Here is a 19,129-nt window from a genome sequence, read left to right on the forward strand (position 1 = left end):
CGGTAAGATCAAGTAGTTTTAACATTAGATCTCATATAATTACAGAGATATTATGGATATTTGGTATTATATAAGGGTTGGGCTAGCCCCCCCACATGCCATTTTGTGGTAAAATTTCATTCAGACTAATAGATCTGCATTAGATCCGGTAAGATCAAGTGGTTTCAATGTTAGATCGCATATAATTACAGAGATATTATGAATATTTGGTATTACATAAAGGGGGCTAGCCCACCGACATATAATTCTCGGGAAAAAATCCATTCAGGCTAATAGTCCTTCTTTAGTTCCGGTAAGATCAAGTGGTTTCAACGTTAGATCGCATATAATTACAGAGATATTTCACATGAAAACACAGATATTAGGTAGTATTAAATAGGGGGGCTAGCCCCCCCTTATATAATACCAAATATCCATAATATCTCTGTAATTATATGAGATCTAAAACCACTTGATCTTACCGGATCTAACGAAGGCCTATTAGAGTGAATCTAATTTTACCAGAAAATTGCATGTGGGGGGCTAGCCCCCCCTCATTAATCACTTAATAAGTCTGTAATTGTGTGAGATCTAACAAAACAACTAGTTGATCATACCGGATCTAACAAATATCTTCCAAAATAGCTAATTGTTTGGTCAATTTTTTGATAAGGGGGGCTGATGACGGGTTAGCCCCCCTGCCAATAACTGTTAATATCTCTACTTCTGTGTGAGATCTAACGCAAACAACAATTGATCTAACCTGATCTAACAAAGATCTAACCAACTGCATATGTTTTGTTCAAAAATTTTGATATGGGGGGGCTAACATGGCTGAGGTATCAAAGTCAGAATACAGGGTTGTAAAAAAATTTTTTTTTCAGAGAATGAAAGGTACACATAGGGACAAAATACATAAAACTGCGGCAGGACTGCGGTTTTTTCGCAGCTTCCCACTACTTTGTATGCCACATTAAATGGTGGCATCAGAAAGTACAACTTGCCCCGCAAAGAACAAGCCCTCATACGGCTATGTGAATGGAAACATAAAAAGTTAAGGAAGGGAAAAAAAACTCCAGTATCCAAGGGGTTAAATCTTATGCACGTTGCTGGTTCTGTAAAAGGCTGTGGATTTGGTGCCCAAAATTCTGCAAAGGCAAATCCCCTCCGTGTTCACCAGGTGTGAAGCTACTGCTAATGACTGGAGTAGTCTCTTAGTATTGTCGCAGCGTCCTGGCTGCTGTGTGTGAACGCTGCCCTGCAGCCCCAGTGCCGGCTTCTTCTTCCTCCTTCTCAGGATCGGCCTGGCAGCCATTCAGCGGCTCTCCCCTCCCTCCCCCGGTGTCTGACGCGTTGCATGCCGGTGCTCGGGGCTCTGGCCGCCCGGGAGATGCTGCTGGACGAGCGGCGGCGCCGAGACCCACACACCCGCTGCAGGTACCCGGAGACTGGGGAGAGGGAGGCGGGAAGTGCGGGAGACGGTACCGGAGGCCGGACTCTGAGAGCAACTCGGGCCTGGCGGGGAGAGGGGCAGGGCGGACACTTTGCTGGGAGAGCTCCCGGCTCCGGGTGAGGCCTACACCAGGATTCAGGTGCGAGTGGCAAAGGGTTACGTTACCTGTAGTGGAGCAATGGCTGCTAGTGACTGCAGTGTGTGTATATATATATCTATCTATCTGTCACTATATACACTGTGCTGTATGCTTCTACTAAACATAGATAATATATACTAGACTTCTACTGTACTATATACGTATAATCTATATATATACTTACATTATACTATATACACACACCTCGTATGCTTACACTGTAATATATATATATTATACTTATACTATATATACACCTTGTATGCTTACACTGTACTATATACTCATACTATATATAATAAGTATAAGGTCCTAGCCACCTGCACGTCCCCGGATATTTCTATCGCCCCCCCATGTACCTCAGACCATAAACCTTCCTGTTGCCACAAGATTCCTGCCAAGTTGTAATAAAAGGCTAGTTTTTTAACGATATCAGTTCCTAGGAGAGCTGGGTGCACACAATATGGCGGCATAGTCCAGACAGAGCGGTCACCGAGCTTTACCAGACCCAATGGTAAATCCCCAACTTGTCATTCAGGGCTCTAGAAAAGCTGGGTGACACCGGTCACGGGGGCCATACTGGTCCGATCAGGATGTGGCAATGTAGATATATTTATCATCTCGAGGACGACGTGGGGGCTGCCGATTACTGGGGATTTTTAGGAGGAAATACTCGGTAACTTGCAAAAATGTTTGAATCAGCCGAGGTTTTCTGCATTGTGTTCAGCGGTGGATCTCGTCTCCCGTGGCCTGTGTGATGGTTGTCAGGTCTGAGGTGTCGTCGACAGACCCTGTGCCTATTTGCTGCATATGGGACCGCACACACATGTCGGCCGTGTGCTTTATAAATCTGGTGCACGGGCTGGCGCCATTTTCTACTCTGTGTTTGGGTATTGCTGTGTTTGCGGCATGTCTAGGGGCCATGTTGGATGTATATACCAGTGTTTTACTCCTGGGATTACAACCACCACTGCTGCGCATGTGTGCCTATGTGCACTCCCACAGTCCTGGCCAGCAGAGGGGTCTGTGCCTTTTTCTATAGTGTGCAAGCACGACCACCAATGATGGACTGCAGGGTGGTCCTAACCCCTGGATATGAACAGTGTATAATGTGATGGAAAAATGAATCCAGCCAGCAAAGGAGGCAATATGGACAATCACAATACATTAGCTTTCTCTGCGTGATAAATGCCATTTCCTGAGGGGAGACAACCCCTTTAAGGAAAACTTCTTGTGGGCACTGGCTTCACCCCAGAAAGCTGGAACTCACCGGCCACGCCTCCAAACCAATAAACCACGCCCGCCTCTGTGAAACCACGCCCCACCTCAGTGAAGCCACATCCCACCGCCGGCCAGGAAAAAAACGGGGGGAGGAGAGGGAAGAAGTTTGTGAAAGGAAGGTGAGCTGGGGGCAGCCTGGGGCTTCTCTTCCCCTCAGTCATCCACAGGGAGCCAATTCTGCGGCTCTAGTGACTGACTGGGGGTGAGAGAAGCCTCAGTCCGTTGCTGCAGCTCACGCTCAGACAGCACAGTGCTGACGTTTATTATTTATTATTATATTATTATTATAATTATTTTATTTTTTTACACTTTCTGCATACGAAAACTTTAGGGGGCATTTAACATTACATTTTGTGTTGTTGTTTTTTCCTGTAGTAGGAGCCTGACATATCGGCCCCAGTTGCATGGGGGGCACAGCCTCCTGGGCCACACTACAGAGTGGATTTGGGTCTGCAAAGACCCAGCAACTCATGCACACATCTGGCCCACCGGCGATTACAAGGACCGCAGCAGGAAACAACATTGTCCCTGCCTGATCTGTATAGACCAGGGATGCCCAACCTGGGCCCTTCAGTTGTTGCAAAACTAAAACTCCCAGCATGCCTGGACAGCCTACAGCAGGGCATGCTGAGAGTTGTAGTTTAACAACAGCTGGAGGACCACAGGTTGAGCATCCCTGGTATAGACCATGCTCATTGAGTGCTGTGTATACAGTGATGGGGAAGGGTAAAATACCGGCCCTGCCTTCTCTATGGGGGGCTAGTGAGCCTAGAAACCTGTTGCCATTTTTTCTGTTGATGCTTATGGAAAGTCTAATACATGGTAACTGGATCCTGGAGCGGGCTGCCAGGTCCTAGGGTCCAAAGTGACTTTTGCTGTAAGGTTATCAAAGTTGTATCGTCACTAGAATATTTCTCTTTTAGGCACCTTTTGATATGATGACAAAGGGAAGAGGAACCCAACGTGGTTTACCACAGGTCTCTGTAGACCACATATTCTGGAGGTGGATCGATAGATGACATAATATTTTTAAAACCTGAAATACCATAGTTTTTGCATTTGAAATCTTACGTTCAAGGCTCCTTTTGATCATCCATTTAGACTAGTTCTCACTGCAAAAATCAGTAGGACCTGCTGAGTAAGCATCAAGAAGTTAACTTTCTTATACACAGTCTAAAGCCCCTTTCACACGAGCGAGTTTTCCGCGTGGGTGCGATGCGTGACGTGAACCCATAGCACTTTTTTTTTTTCCATGCATCATTTCTGCGTTGCGTGAGACCCCGACAGTGCTAGAACGGGGGCGGTGTTATACTGACGCTCCGAGTCCGGAGTCTACAACTCACTCGTGTGAGAGCAGCTTAAGGCCTCTTTCACACGAACGATACGGATTGTGTCAGGATCTGTTTAGGAAAAAACGGATGGTTTTGTATGCTAGTTCAGTCAATTTTGTCTGCAATTGTGTTCGATTTATTTTTATTATTATTTTTTTTCCGAACAAGTGCAATCAGTTTTGATGTGTTTTTCACGCACGTGAAAAAAAAAAACAAGAATAAAAATCTACTGGCAAACATCAGTGAAAGACACACTGCGTCCCGATGTAATGCGTTTTTCACACAGAGAAACTCAGAATATAGAACATGCTGCAGTTTTTCCTGAACGCAGAACTGATGCATTTGCTTCACGCATCACACCTAGACGGAAAACTCGCTTGTGTGAAAGAGGCCTTGGGGCTCATGCACACGACTGTATTTTGCATCCTTGTCCGCTCCGCATTCTTTTTTTGTTGCAGATTGCTCATGCAGCAAATTTCTGAGCCTGCAAAAAAAAAAAGACGTCAGCACACCACACGGATTGCATCCTCATCTGTATGTCCGCTCTGCAAATGATAGAACATGTCCTATTCTTGTCCATATTGCAAACGAGAATAGTTTTCTAGAGATGGGAGGGAGAAAACTGCGGTTTCTACACTTTTCCGACATGCTTGACAAAGGGGCAGGGCCTAACGGGAAATGGCCTTACAGGCACCATCTTTCCATTATACCTCTGAATCAGCTTCACTACTGGTTTAGGCCTCATGCACACGACCATTGGGCGCAAATGGCAAGTCAGCAATCCACGGCCGCCGGCTGTGTGCACCCCGCATCACGGATGCGGACCCATGCACTTGAATGGGTCCACAATTCCGGAGATGTGGAACGGAGTGCTTCTGTGGTGTTTCTTTCCGTGGTTCCACACCGCAAAAAATATGACCTGTCATATTTTTCGCGGTGCGGACATACCACGGACCCATTCAAGTTGAATGGGTCCGGCCCGCTAAACGGATGTTGCTCATGCATTGGGAACTGCAATTGCGGTCCCCAATGTACGGAACGGCCGCACAACGGCCGTGTGCATGAGGCCTTAGGCTCATAATGACTGGTGGAAATAACTGATCAAATAACTGAAGTGTGAACTCAGCCTAAGGCCTCATGATCGTGTGCTGGCCGGCCCCGTGCTGCGGACCGCAAATTGGGCCCCGCATGCGGATCGCGGACCCATTCACTTGAATGGGGTACACAATCTGCATCCAACTGTCCACACTTTTTTTTGCGGTGTGGAGGCATGGATAGAAAATCCACGGAAGCACTCCGTAGTGCTTTTGTGGCCTTCCGATCTGTGCCTCTGTCCACACCACACCGCATCTTCCGAATTGTAGACTATTCAAATGAATGGGTCTGCATTCGTGATGCGGGGTGCACACGGCCAGTGCACGTGTATTGCGGACCCGCTTTATGCAATGTGCCGTGTGCATGAGCCCTTAGGCCCCTTTCACACGAGTGAATTTTCCGCGCAGGTGCGATGCATGACGTGAACGCATAGAACCCGCACTGAATCCTGACCCATTCATTTCAATGGGTCTGTGTACATGAGCTTTTTTTTTCATGCATCAGTTCTGCGTTGCGTTAAAAACGCAGCATGTTGTATATTATGCGTTTTTCATGTAGCCCTGGCCCCATAGAAGTGAATGGGGCCTCAGTGAAAAACGCATTGCATCCGGAAGCAAGTCTGGATGCAATGCGTTTTTCACTGATGGTTGCTAAGAGATGTTGTTTGTAAACCTTTAGTTTTTTATTGTGAAAAACGCATCAAAACGCATTGCACCCGCGCGCAGCTGGACCTAATCCGCCACACTCATGTGAAAGAGGCCTTAGGGTTCATGCACAGTACCGTGGTTTTTGTCTGAATCTGGTCTGCATATTTTGCAGCTCAGATGCGGACCATTCACTTCAATGGGGCCACAAAAGATGCGGACAGCACATCATGTGAGTAAGGCTACAAGCACACGACTATATGTGTTTTGCGGTCCGCAAAAAAAGCGGATGACATCCGTATGCCATCTGTTGTTTTTTTTTTTTTGCGGATCCATTGTAACAATGCCTAAAACGTACAAGAATAGGACATGTTCTATTTTTTTTTTTTTTGCAGGGCTACAAAACGGACATACTGATGCAGACGGCACACTCTGTGCTGTCTGCATTTTTTGCGGACCCATTGAAAATAACGGAACAGACACGGAAACAACAACGTTCGTGTGCATGTAGCCTAAGTCTGTTCCACAGCCCCGCAAAAAAAGATCTCCTCTTCTTGTCCGTTTTGAGGACAAGGGCAGGACATTCCGTTCCGCAAAAGGCATGATCCCTAAATCTGGGCCATTGTATTTTTTATTTATTTATAAAAATTAAAAAAAGTATAACTTTTTTAAATTCCTCTAAATAGAATTCATATGGCCTCCACCTTTGTGGGACTGTTGGACCATCACATCCTGTGGCCAGACTTTGCATTGTGGAACAGCTCAAAGTGGCACCACAACAGCACTGTGAAAATTAGGGCACCTTCACGCCGCGGATATTGTTGCAGAATTTTCCACAACTGAAAATCAGTTCCGTTTGTTTGAATAGAGTGGCGAACACATGGATTTCTGTAAGCCCCATTCAGGTGAATGGATCAGATTTTCAGCTGCTGGAAAATTCTGCAACAAAATCCACAGCATGTGAAGGCAGCTTTAGGGTACTTTCACACTAGCAGCAAGGAACTCCGGCAGGCTGTTCCGGCGGGTGAACAGCCTGTCGGATCCGTTCTGCCACCAGTGCACACGTACCCCTGGACTATCGCTCCGTCCCCATTGACTATAATGGGGGCGGCCCAGAGTTCCGGCGGCAGCACGGCAAACATGCCGAGAGGCAGCCGGAATAAAACTACAACATGTCGTACTTCTAGATTACCACTATACTGCGTTTTAGTTCATGCACACGGATACCGTAATTTTGCGGCATGGAACGTCCTGCCCTCTAGAACTGTTCTATTCTTGTCCGTAGTACAGACAATAATAGGACATGTTTTTTGCATGGCCACGGAACTGAGTGCTGTCTGCATCTTTCGCGGCCCCATTGAAGTGAATGTGTCCGCGTCTGACCCTCAAAAAATCTGGATCAGATGCGGACAAAAAAACGCTGATTGTGTGCAAGAGCTCTGAGTCTCTATGTTTTCCATGATTGATTGGAAAAACAACATAGTACGGCCTCTTGCACACGGCCGTTGTTTGTTTCCATGTCCATTCCATATTTTTTGCGGATAGGATGCGGACCCATTAATTTAAATGGGTCCGCAAAAAATGCGGACAGCACACGGTGTACTGTCCGCATCAGTATGTCCGTTCCGTAGCCCCGCAAAAAAAAATAGAACATGTCCTATTCTTGTCCGTTTTAGGCATTGTTACAATGGATCCGCAAAAAAAAAAGGATGGCATACGGATGTCATCTGTTTTTTTTTTTGCGGATCCACCATTTGCGGACCGCAAAACACATACGTGTGCATGTGAGTAACAGGCAGTAAAAACACAGCGAAGTCACAGGCGGGTCGCATGTTACAAGTGACTACATTAAAGTCATTGGAGTAAAAGTCACGTGCAACCTGCGACACCAAATCCACAGGTCAGAGTTCATTTCTCTGCGGTGTGTGGAGCAGATTTCTAGAATCTCCTACATCCAACTCCCGTAAATGCTGCAGATTTTTTCCACCAAATTCTCATTAATGCCACATGTAGCCATCGCCTTTTGTTTTGTGTGAACAAGCCGAACCCCTTACGACTCACGCTGGCTCCATAATATGTTTTTTCTTTATTCATTTATTATTTTTTGTTTGGTTTTGTTTTTTTGTGTGCTGAATACAGATGCAGCTGGGGGGGAAACTGCCCTGTGTTTTGCTGCAAATTCATGACAAACTGAGTAGATTTTTCCCCAGATCTCACCCTATTCAGAATCTGCAGAATGCCCTAAAATCCAAAGAAAAAAAAATCAGCTACATGTGAATGGAGGTTTGACAGCCCATACCTCTCTCTTGTACTGTATTTGGTTTGGGTAACGTCAATGCAGAATCCACACCAAAAATCTGCAACAAATCTGCCCCATCTGAACATGGCCCGGACGATCTCTTTGTCGGAGCTCTTCGATCAGCATTGCGTTACGGATTTCCTCGTGCCCCTCCTACAGAATTGCTATTTAGATGTTTTTGTAAACCGTGGGAAGTTTTTTGCAGTCCGTCTCCAGCTCTCGTCTGAACCTGTGTCTATTAGGTTGTGTTTGGCCGGAGTGACGATGCTGTATAGAAATAAACATATTTAGAAGCTTTTTTTGTTTATTTTTTTTAGGTCAACGAGGCGTCATTTACCCTCATTCAATAGTGGTGTGAGCAGTAGAGATATAATCTGCATGCGCAGGGCCCCGGGACACGTCTGCCTGGAGATCACACACCTCCGGCAGGCCGCTTGTTTGCTCAGCCTGTGAGCAGGTTACACGTCTTTCTGCTTTTACTTCCTTTATGTTTCTCTTTGACCGAGATATAAGTAAATTGCAGAGTTATTTGCTTGCTAATCCTGCTAAAGCCCATAGATCTTGATTAGGCTGGGTGACCAATGGACGTGACGTCACTGGCCTAGGATGAGGCCTAAGCACTCTCTGAGCGCCCTGATCTCTTTGTACAGCTGAGTTGGACCCCCACCGATCTGATACTGATGGCCAATCCGGAGGACAGGCCGTCAAAATCCCAGAGGGCAGTCATCGCTGAGATGACGCACTTGCCTCCAAAAAATGCCTAGAATGGACCTGTCCTCTCTCCTGACATGTAATCTTATTCTCCATAATATAAAAATTCTGTAGCATCTTTTCCTAGAACTCTGCATTGTACCATTCCTCCACTATTCCTCTTAGAAATTCACCAGTAAGTTGACCACTGGGTGTTACCATTCCCTTTGTCCAAGGGTGTGTTCCTGCACGGTCAGCACTGATTGGACAGAGTTATGTAGGAACCCATCCCCCACCTGGTAACGCCCATTTTTGAATTTATCCATCCATTTCTTGTAGGAATAACAGAAGAACAGCACAATGCAGACTTCTCTTCTATTATGGGGAATACAGTAATTTAGTAAGACAGACATGTCAGGAGAGGTGACGGGTCCTGTAAGCAGCCTCTGGTGTATTCTTCTACGTCTCAGTGACCTCCCCACTAATTCATTAAACATGAAATCACTTAACTTGTTACTTTGCAGATTCTTAAGTGGTATCTTTAATAATTATCCCCGGCTTTTTAACGCTTCTGATAAATCTTTGCATGAACAGCCTAAGCTGCTAATAAGATTATGATAATAATCATTAGTTTATACAGGATCTTGTGGGGCATAATAAAGTGACAGTTAATTAGCAAATTATTGAAAATTGCCTGATTTGCTGTGGCTGTTGTCAAGGGTGAAACCTGTGGCACATCCCATGTGTTAGCGATTCAGCAAAAGCAGTTATTCTTTGTATGCAGAGAAGTTATATATTTTCTATATTATTTGGGGCTGTTTTTCACCAGCGAGTCTCTTGCGGGAATCACGCTCCGTGTGTGAGCGTGAACCTCCGTTCGTTCTGGACTTGCAGGAGCGCACGGCATTATACTGATTTATAATACTGTGTGTCTCTGCATGACCTTTTTGCTACAGAATCATACCGACAGCGTTATGTCAGTATCATCCTGTAGAAGTCGCTGGTTTAAAACAGCCTTAGGGCTTGTTCACATGACCGTGTGAAGCCCGTGCTGTGGACCGCAAATTGCAGTCCGCAATGCACGGGCACTGTCCGTGGGGCATGCGCATGGGGATCCCAGACCCATTGACTTGAATGGATCCGCGATCCTTCCGTTCCACTAAAAAATAGAGCAAGTTCTATCCTTTTGTGGTGCGGAAAGCACTCCGTAGTGTTCCGTTTCGCATCTCCAGATTTGCGGACCCATTGAAATGAATGGGTCTGCATCCGTGATGCGGAATGGCCACGGAACGGTGCCTGTGTATTGCGGTTCCGCAAATGCGGTCCGCAATACGGCAACGGGCAGCACACGTTTGTGTGAACGAGCCCTTACTTGCAGTTTTCAAGATCTCTGTTTGCAGTCATTGAGTAAGAGCCTTCATTGTTCATAGCAGACACTAGAAGTCTTTCCTGGTTATGTGATTGACACAAAGGTGCACAGCTTGTTGCGGTACAGGCGCCTTGGCTGACTTCACATCTGAAAGTAAACAATAGGAGCTCCTATTGAATGACTGCAAGCAGAGATCTTAAGATGCATTTACATGCACAGGTGAACAGCAGAGTTCCTTCCTGACAGTCAGCTGCTGGCTCAACGGAGGTGAAGCGATCGCTCGTCCTCATACCGCAGATCACCGTTTAGAGAGTATGATTTCCTACCCAGAAATTATGGGGCACATTTGTTAAGACCAGCGTTTTAGATGCCGGTCTTAATAAGGCCCTGCACTGGCAGCGGATCTGCTGGAGTCATAACTTCGGCTGATCCACCGCGGCCCAAAGACTTGTATGGAGCCTGTCTCGTGCAGCGAGAAGAGGGAGCGCAATATGCGTGCGCTTCTCTCCCCTCGTTTTAGAGATCGTGATGGTCTCGGCGCTCAGACTCCCACCAATGTAAATGTTTGATATGTCTCTATGACATATCAAAATTTTTTCAAAGTTTTTGTGACGCTTTAAATATTGATGGCCTATCCTCAAGATGGCTGAGCAATATCGATTGGAGGGGGCCCGACTCCTGGCACTCCTGCCAATCAGGGGGCGCAGATTACAGCGCTCCAGCTTCTTAGTCGTCCAAGCGCAGCACTGTACGTTATATGCAGGCTTTTCTTGGTATTGCAGCCCGGCCCCATTCACTTGAATGGGACTGAGCTACGCAGAGGCCATGTGACCGATGGCTGTGATGTCACAGGTCGAGGACATGGCTGCAGTGCTTGCCTGAGCACCAGGACCGCCTCCAGCAGCTGATTGACAGGGGTGCCGGCAGTCGGATCCCAGCAATCAGATATTGAGGACCTGTCCTGAGCTTATATCGGTCAATAGAACAAAGCGGCTAAGCACGCCTCGTACTAATTTTGGCACATCTGGGAATGTCCGTGTGCCAGAGTCTGAAATTCACCCCAGCTATACCAGTTATAATGCCTGGGGTGAAATCCATGACAAAGTCTCATGAAACGGCATCCCTAGTATCTATTCTTATGAATCTGTATCATGCTGTTCCAGTTTATGAATAAATTGACAACTGGTGTATCCTTACAAAATCTGGCACTGGCAGTATTGATTGGACAGTGCCAGGCTGTGTAGGGACGCCCCCCCCAGGTGGCAATATCTAGTTTAGGAGGAATAACAGAGGAACGGCAATTATAAGAAAAAAAATACTCCAGAATTATCTCATGGGGAATGCAATTCTTTATTGAGGGGATGGCTCCTCTTTAGGGCTCATGTACACAATCCTTTTGTGGTCCGCAAAACACGGCCGTGTGCGTTCCGCATTTTGCGGAACATAACGTCCAGGCCTTAATAGAACAGTCCTATCCTTGTCCGGACAACAATAGGAAATGTTCTATATTTTTGCTGATGCCACGGAATAGACATACGGATGCGGACAGCACACATTGTTCTGTCTGCGTGTTTTGCGTCCCTATTGAAGGGAAGTCCGCACCCGGTCCGTTCATGTGGATGAGCCCTTGAGGTGTTTTAATCAGATCGGTTGGTTACTATTTTACTGATGCCTATTAAATGTGTTAGTAAATGGCAGTGACACGTCTGCCAAGTCACCCTGTGGGCCACGTGCTTACGTTTTGTTCTACATTCCCATTTTCAATACACTCATCACTTTAATTAGTTGAGCACATTGCAACATTTCTCCCACTGATTATAACCAATTACAAGGACCGGAATCTTCTCTCCCTGTGTGACAGCTTCCTTGTTAGGCCAAGTTCACACATGACCATACACTTTAGGGAGCAGCCAGCCAAGCATTCCTCCCAACAACCCCATACACATGCATGCCCAGCTCAGCCTGCATATGTTCTCAGTAGGGAGGCTAAGAATAAGCCACTACCAGACCCCTCTGGGGCAAGATTATCTCCCTTGATAACCATAAGATTGGACATGTTGATATCCAGTAGGCCTGACCCTGCTTTTGGGGTTGGGACTTCACCATACACTTTAGATGGGTAGCTGGCTATGTAATGTGCTGGCCACCCGTAGTGTTTATCGTTAAAAGCCATAGAAAGTAAGTGGAGATCCACTTTACATGTCTTCCTGCTCGTCGCTCTCTTGCTGACGTTCTTTAATAGAATCTCATGCTTCCTTGCTTTTGGCCATGTAGCATGGAGACAAGGTTATTGCAGATAGGCTTTTCTGTAGTTACATGTACTCAAATGGTGGTCACCCAGGCAGGAAGTTAGAGGGGTTGTCCCATAAAAGCATTCTACATTTTTCAAACCAGCACCTGGGACCTAAACATTTTTGTAATTTCAGGTAATTGAAGATTTAGTATAGCCGCAGAGTTATTCAATAAAATGTATCTGTGTAGCGCCATCTGCAGCTTGTTTTTTTCCTTCTCTCTCCATCCACCTCACTGAGGTGGTCGCACACGCTCGGTTTAAATCCTCAACTGTCACCAGCCATATCTTCTGATAAAAGCTATCGCAGTTAGGCCTCATGCACACGACCATTTGCGGAACGGAACGGGCAGCCCATTGTAGAAATGCCTATTCTTGTCCGCAAAACGTACAAGAATAGGACATGTTTTGCGGGGCCACGGAACGGAGCAACGGAGGCGGACAGCACACTGAGTGCTGTCCGCATCTTTTGCGGCCCAATTGAAGTGAATGGGTCTTCACCCGAGCCGCAAAAACTGCGGCTCGGATGCGGACCAGAACTACGAGAGAGCTACAGCAGAAAGGACACTCCCCACTGAGCTGTGATAGGGAGAGAGCTACAGCAGAAAGGACACTCCCCACTGAGCTGTGATAGGGAGAGAGCTACAGCAGAAAGGGCACTCCCCACTGAGCTGTGATAGGGAGAGAGCTACAGTAGAAAGGACACTCCCCACTGAGCTGTGATAGGGAGAGAGCTACAGTAGAAAGGACACTCCCCACTGAGCTGTGATAGGGAGAGAGCTACAGCAGAAAGGACACTCCCCACTGAGCTGTGATAGGGAGAGAGCTACAGCAGAAAGGACACTCCCCACTGAGCTGTGATAGGGAGAGAGCTACAGCAGAAAGGACACTCCCCACTGAGCTGTGATAGGGAGAGAGCTACAGCAGAAAGGACACGCCCCTGAGTCTGAACTAAATCTAGCGGGCTCTCGAGTGGTTGGCGCAATTAATGGAGCAATCGCTGGCTCCATGGGAGGTACAGGGCTGGTTCTAGCTTTGTTGGAGATTGTCATGTACTATATGATGTTAGATTTTCATTTTTTTTACATCAATCATGGGATAACCCCTTTAACAGAGTATTGGCATCTTCAGTAATAACATATCCTCAAGATATACCATTAATACCTGATTCACCCAGACCCTAGTTAGGCCTCCTGAGCACGATCGTATTTTGTATCCGTGTCCGATCTGCATTTTTTTGTGGATTGCACACAAATGTGTTCATTTCAATGGGTCAGCGAAAAAACTAAACGGGACTACAATTGTATGTCATCCGCATGATGTCTGCATCCGTGTGTCCGTTATGCCAAAAGATAAAACCTGTCCTCTTCTTGGCCACCAAATGCGGACCATGAACCCATTGAAGTCAATGGGTCTACAAAAAAAATGGATGCAACATGGACGTCATCTGTGTTTTGTGCACTGCAAAACGGATACAGTGAGAGGCCTTGGGGAGAGCAGCGTGATCTGATTTACATCTTGCTGTTACTAAGAAGTGACCTGTATGACTGATTTGTGAGGACACCAGCTCCTACTGGTGTTGTCTGGGATCGGAGAATAAATAGGGCTGAGCTGTAATACCAGACCCAGCCCTTGTGCAAGAGTGGCGCTGAGAGTGGCCCCTGCTCTCCAGTGTCTGACAGCCCCCTAGAGGACATGAGATGTATTCACAGGGTACGCTATAAATGTCTGCTATGTTTGGGTCCCAGAAGTAAGACCCTCACCAATGTAAAAATCTGAGTTCCCCTGACCCCTGAGCAGGGGTTATATATTGATGACCTATCCTCAGGGGGGCTCCTGGCACCTCTGCTGATCAGCTGATCAGCGCTCATGTGAGTGCTGCTTCCTGTTCAGACCTACACTGTGCATAGTCACTCTAGTCTCGGTGCACATACAGGGCTCGTCCCATTCAAATCAATAGGATGAGTACTTGTGATCACACCGCGCTGTCAGCGAGACACTGCGCAGTGTAATCTTGAAGAGGAAGCAGCACTCACATGAGCGCATCTCCTCTTAAACAGCTGATCGGTCATCAATATAAAACCCCTGCACAACTCCTTTAACATTTTCGATATTCCAGCTGTCCCCACAGTCATACAGGCCACGTCTGCGTTATTATCATATGTATATTGGATCATTTTCTGCTCCAGAGTAATTTTCTGTACACAGAAGGACCTTTGTATTCATCTCTGCGATTTCTGACCTTTCTGCTGTCATTGGCTCTGACATTTCAGACTTTTGCAGATATTCACTTTAAAGGGAACCTGTCACCGGTTTTTAACCATAAGAATCATCGGCATCCTGAGATAGTTCTCCCCCACCCTAAACAGCCTAGGGGTTAATTTTATAATTTTTTTTTAAACACCTCCAAGTTCTTCTTTTAAAGTCCATTTTCGCTTTTTTCAAGTTATGTAAATGAAATGCTTACCTCATCACTTCCCATTCCTAACCCCACCACCCATTATAAGAGTGACAGAATCTAAAGATCATACCCTCCTCCCTCCGAACTCACGTCCCAAATCCCACGCATGTGCAGAACCAGTCATCTCACTCACTGATGGAAAAAAAAATCTAGAATATTCGCGATTACAAAGATATAGCACTATATTCTAGATCTTTGCGAATTCTCGAAGTGCTGATATTCACGATAAAAATTTGCGGTTAGAATATTCGCGATCAACACCACTACTGATCATATAATGTATACTGCGCAGCTGCGAGACTTGGCAGAGAAGGGGTGGAGACGAGCAATCGTAGAGGGTGTGTCTTATCCGTTTGTGGGCGTGGCTGCACTCATCTCTGAAGCATGGAGGAGACAGGACTCATCTAAGGCGCATTTACATATATGGCGGGAACATTTATTTTAGGTTTTTCTCTGAACTGATTGTTCAGAATTGATTTTAACCACCTCCGGACCGCCTAACGCAGGATCGCGTTCCGGAGGTGGCAGCCCTGCGCAGAGTCACGCATATATGCGTCATCTCGCGATGGCCGAGACTTCCTGTGAACGCGCGCACACAGGCGCGCGCGCGCTCACAGGAACGGAGGGTAAGAGAGTTGATCTCCAGCCTGCCAGCGGCGATCGTTCGCTGGCAGGCTGGAGATGTGTTTTTTTTAACCCCTAACAGGTATATTAGACGCTGTTTTGATAACAGCGTCTAATATACCTGCTACCTGGTCCTCTGGTGGTGGTCCCCTTTGTTTGGATCGACCACCAGAGGACACAGGTAGCTCAGTAAAGTAGCACCAAGCACCACTACACTACACTACACCCCCCCCCCCCGTCACTTATTAACCCCTTATTAGCCCCTGATCACCCCATATAGACTCCCTGATCACCCCCCTGTCATTGATTACCCCCCTGTCATTGATCACCCCCCTGTAAAGCTCCATTCAGATGTCCGCATGATTTTTACGGATCCACTGATAGATGGATCGGATCCGCAAAACGCATCCGGACGTCTGAATGAAGCCTTACAGGGGCATGATCAATGACTGTGGTGATCACCCCATATAGACTCCCTGATCACCCCCCTGTAAAGCTCCATTCAGATGTCTGCATGATTTTTACGGATGCACTGATAGATGGATCGGATCCGCAAAACGCATCCGGACGTCTGAATGAAGCCTTACAGGGGCATGATCAATGACTGTGGTGATCACCCCCCTGTCATTGATCAACCCCCTGTAAAGCTCCATTCAGATGTCCGCATGATTTTTACGGATGCACTGATAGATGGATCGCATCCGCAAAACGCATCCGGACGTCTGAATGAAGCCTTACAGGGGCGTGATCAATGACTGTGGTGATCACCCCATATAGACTCCCTGATCACCCCCCTGTCATTAATTACCCCCCTGTAAAGCTCCATTCAGATGTCCGCATGATTTTTACGGATGCACTGATAGATGGATCGGATCCGCAAAACGCATACGGACGTCTGAATGAAGCCTTACACGGGCGTGATCAATGACTGTGGTTATCACCCCATATAGACTCCCTGATCACCCCCCTGTCATTGATCACCCCCCCTGTCATTGATCACCCCCCCCCTGTCATTGATCACCCCCCCCCCTGTCATTGATCACCCCCCCCCCTGTCATTGATCACCCCCCCCCCCTGTCATTGATCACCCCCCCCCCTGTCATTGATCACCCCCCCCCCCCTGTCATTGATCACCCCTCTGTAAGGCTCCATTCAGACATTTTTTTGGCCCAAGTTAGCGGAATTTTTTTTTTTTTTTCTTACAAAGTCTCATATTCCACTAACTTGTGTCAAAAAATAAAATCTCACATGAACTCACCATACCCCTCACGGAATCCAAATGCGTAAAATTTTTTAGACATTTATATTCCAGACTTCTTCTCACGCTTTAGGGCCCCTAGAATGCCAGGGCAGTATAAATACCCCACATGTGACCCCATTTCGGAAAGAAGACACCCCCAGGTATTCCCAGAGGGGCATATTGAGTCCATGAAAGATTGAAATTTTTGTCCCAAGTTAGCGGAACGGGAGACTTTGTGAGAAAAAAATTAAAAATATCAATTTCCGCTAACTTGTGCAAAAAAAAAAAAATTTCGATGAACTCGCCATGCCCCTCATTGAATACCTTGGGGTGTCTTCTTTCCAAAATGGGGTCACATGTGGGGTATTTATACTGCCCTGGCATTCTAGGGGCCCCAAAGCGTGAGAAGAAGTCTGGTATCCAAATGTCTAAAAATGCCCTCCTAAAAGGAATTTGGGCACCTTTGCGCATCTAGGCTGCAAAAAAGTGTCACAGATCTGGTATCTCCGTACTCAGGAGAAGTTGGGGAATGTGTTTTGGGGTGTCTTTTTACATATACCCATGCTGGGTGAGAGAAATATCTTGGCAAAAGACAACTTTTCCCATTTTTTTTATACAAAGTTGGCATTTGACCAAGATATTTATCTCACCCAGCATGGGTATATGTAAAATGACACCCCAAAACACATTCCCCACCTTCTCCTGAGTACGGAGATACCAGATGTGTGACACTTTTTTGCAGCCTAGGTGGGCAAAGGGGCCCATATTCCAAAGAGCACCTTTCGGATTTCACAGGTCATTTTTTACAGAATTTGATTTCAAACTCCTTAATACACATTTGGGCCCCTAGAATGCCAGGGCAGTATAACTACCCCACAAGTGACCCCATTTTGGAAAGAAGAGACCCCAAGGTATTCGCTGATGGGCATAGTGAGTTCATGGAAGTTTTTATTTTTTGTCACAAGTTAGTGGAATATGAGACTTTGTATGGAAAAAAAAAAAAAAAAAAATCATCATTTTCCACTAACTTGTGACAAAAAAAAAAAAATTCTAGGAACTTGCCATGCCCCTCACGGAATACCTTGGGGTGTCTTCTTTCCAAAATGGGGTCACTTGTGGGGTAGTTATACTGCCCTGGCATTCTAGGGGCCCAAATGTGTGGTAAGGAGTTTGAAATCAAATTCTGTAAAAAATGACCTGTGAAATCCGAAAGGTGCTCTTTGGAATATGGGCCCCTTTGCCCACCTAGGCTGCAAAAAAAGTGTCACACATCTGGTATTGCCGTACTCAGGAGAAGGTGGGGAATGTGTTTTGGGGTGTCATTTTACATATACCCATGCTGGGTGAGAGAAATATCTTGGCAAAAGACAACTTTTCCCATTTTTTTATACAAAGTTGGCATTTGACCAAGATATTTATCTCACCCAGCATGGGTATATGTAAAAAGACACCCCAAAACACATTCCTCAACTTCTCCTGAATACAGAGATACCAGATGTGTGACACTTTTTTGCAGCCTAGGTGGGCAAAGGGGCCCATATTCCAAAGAGAACCTTTCGGATTTCACTCGTCATTTTTTACAGAATTTGATTACAAACTCCTTACCACACATTTGGGCCCCTAGAATGCCAGGGCAGTATAACTACCCCACAAGTGACCCCATTTTGGAAAGAAGAGACCCCAAGGTATTTCGTGATGGGCATAGTGAGTTCATAGAAGTTTTTATTTTTTGTCACAAGTTAGTGGAATATGAGACTTTGTAAGAAAAAAAAAAAAAAAAAATCATCATTTTCCGCTAACTTGTGACAAAAAATAAAAAGTTCTATGAACTCACTATGCCCATCAGCGAATACCTTAGGGTGTGTACTTTCCGAAATGGGGTCATTTGTGGGGTGTTTGTACTGTCTGGCCATTGTAAAACCTCAGGAAACATGACAGGTGCTCAGAAAGTCAGAGCTGCTTCAAAAAGCGGAAATTCACATTTTTGTACCATAGTTTGCAAACGCTATAACTTTTACCCAAAGCATTTTTTTTTTACCCAAACATTTTTTTTTTATCAAAGACATGTAGAACAATAAATTTAGAGCAAAATTTCTATATGGATCTCGTTTTTTTTGCAAAATTTTACAACTGAAAGTGAAAAATGTCATTTTTTTTGCAAAAAAATCGTTAAATTTCGATTAATAACAAAAAAAGTAAAAATGTCAGCAGCAATGAAATACCACCAAATGAAA

The 19,129-nt window shown here is 45.9% G+C and overlaps 1 protein-coding gene across 2 annotated transcripts in view; it reads left to right on the plus strand.

The window, feature by feature from the left end:
• Positions 1–1,065: 1,065 nt before the first annotated feature.
• Positions 1,066–19,129, plus strand: part of VPS54 (VPS54 subunit of GARP complex) — a 103,450-nt gene continuing 85,386 nt past the window's right edge. Inside the window, exon 1 of one of the 2 annotated variants that reach the window (XM_040430122.1) lies at positions 1,066–1,416. The gene's annotated coding sequence lies outside the window, so the exon portion shown is untranslated. The other variant, XM_040430123.1, reaches the window with a different exon arrangement.

Source organism: Bufo bufo, chromosome 4 (assembly GCF_905171765.1).
Source record: "Bufo bufo chromosome 4, aBufBuf1.1, whole genome shotgun sequence".
NCBI classification, from domain to species: Eukaryota; Metazoa; Chordata; class Amphibia; order Anura; family Bufonidae; genus Bufo; species Bufo bufo.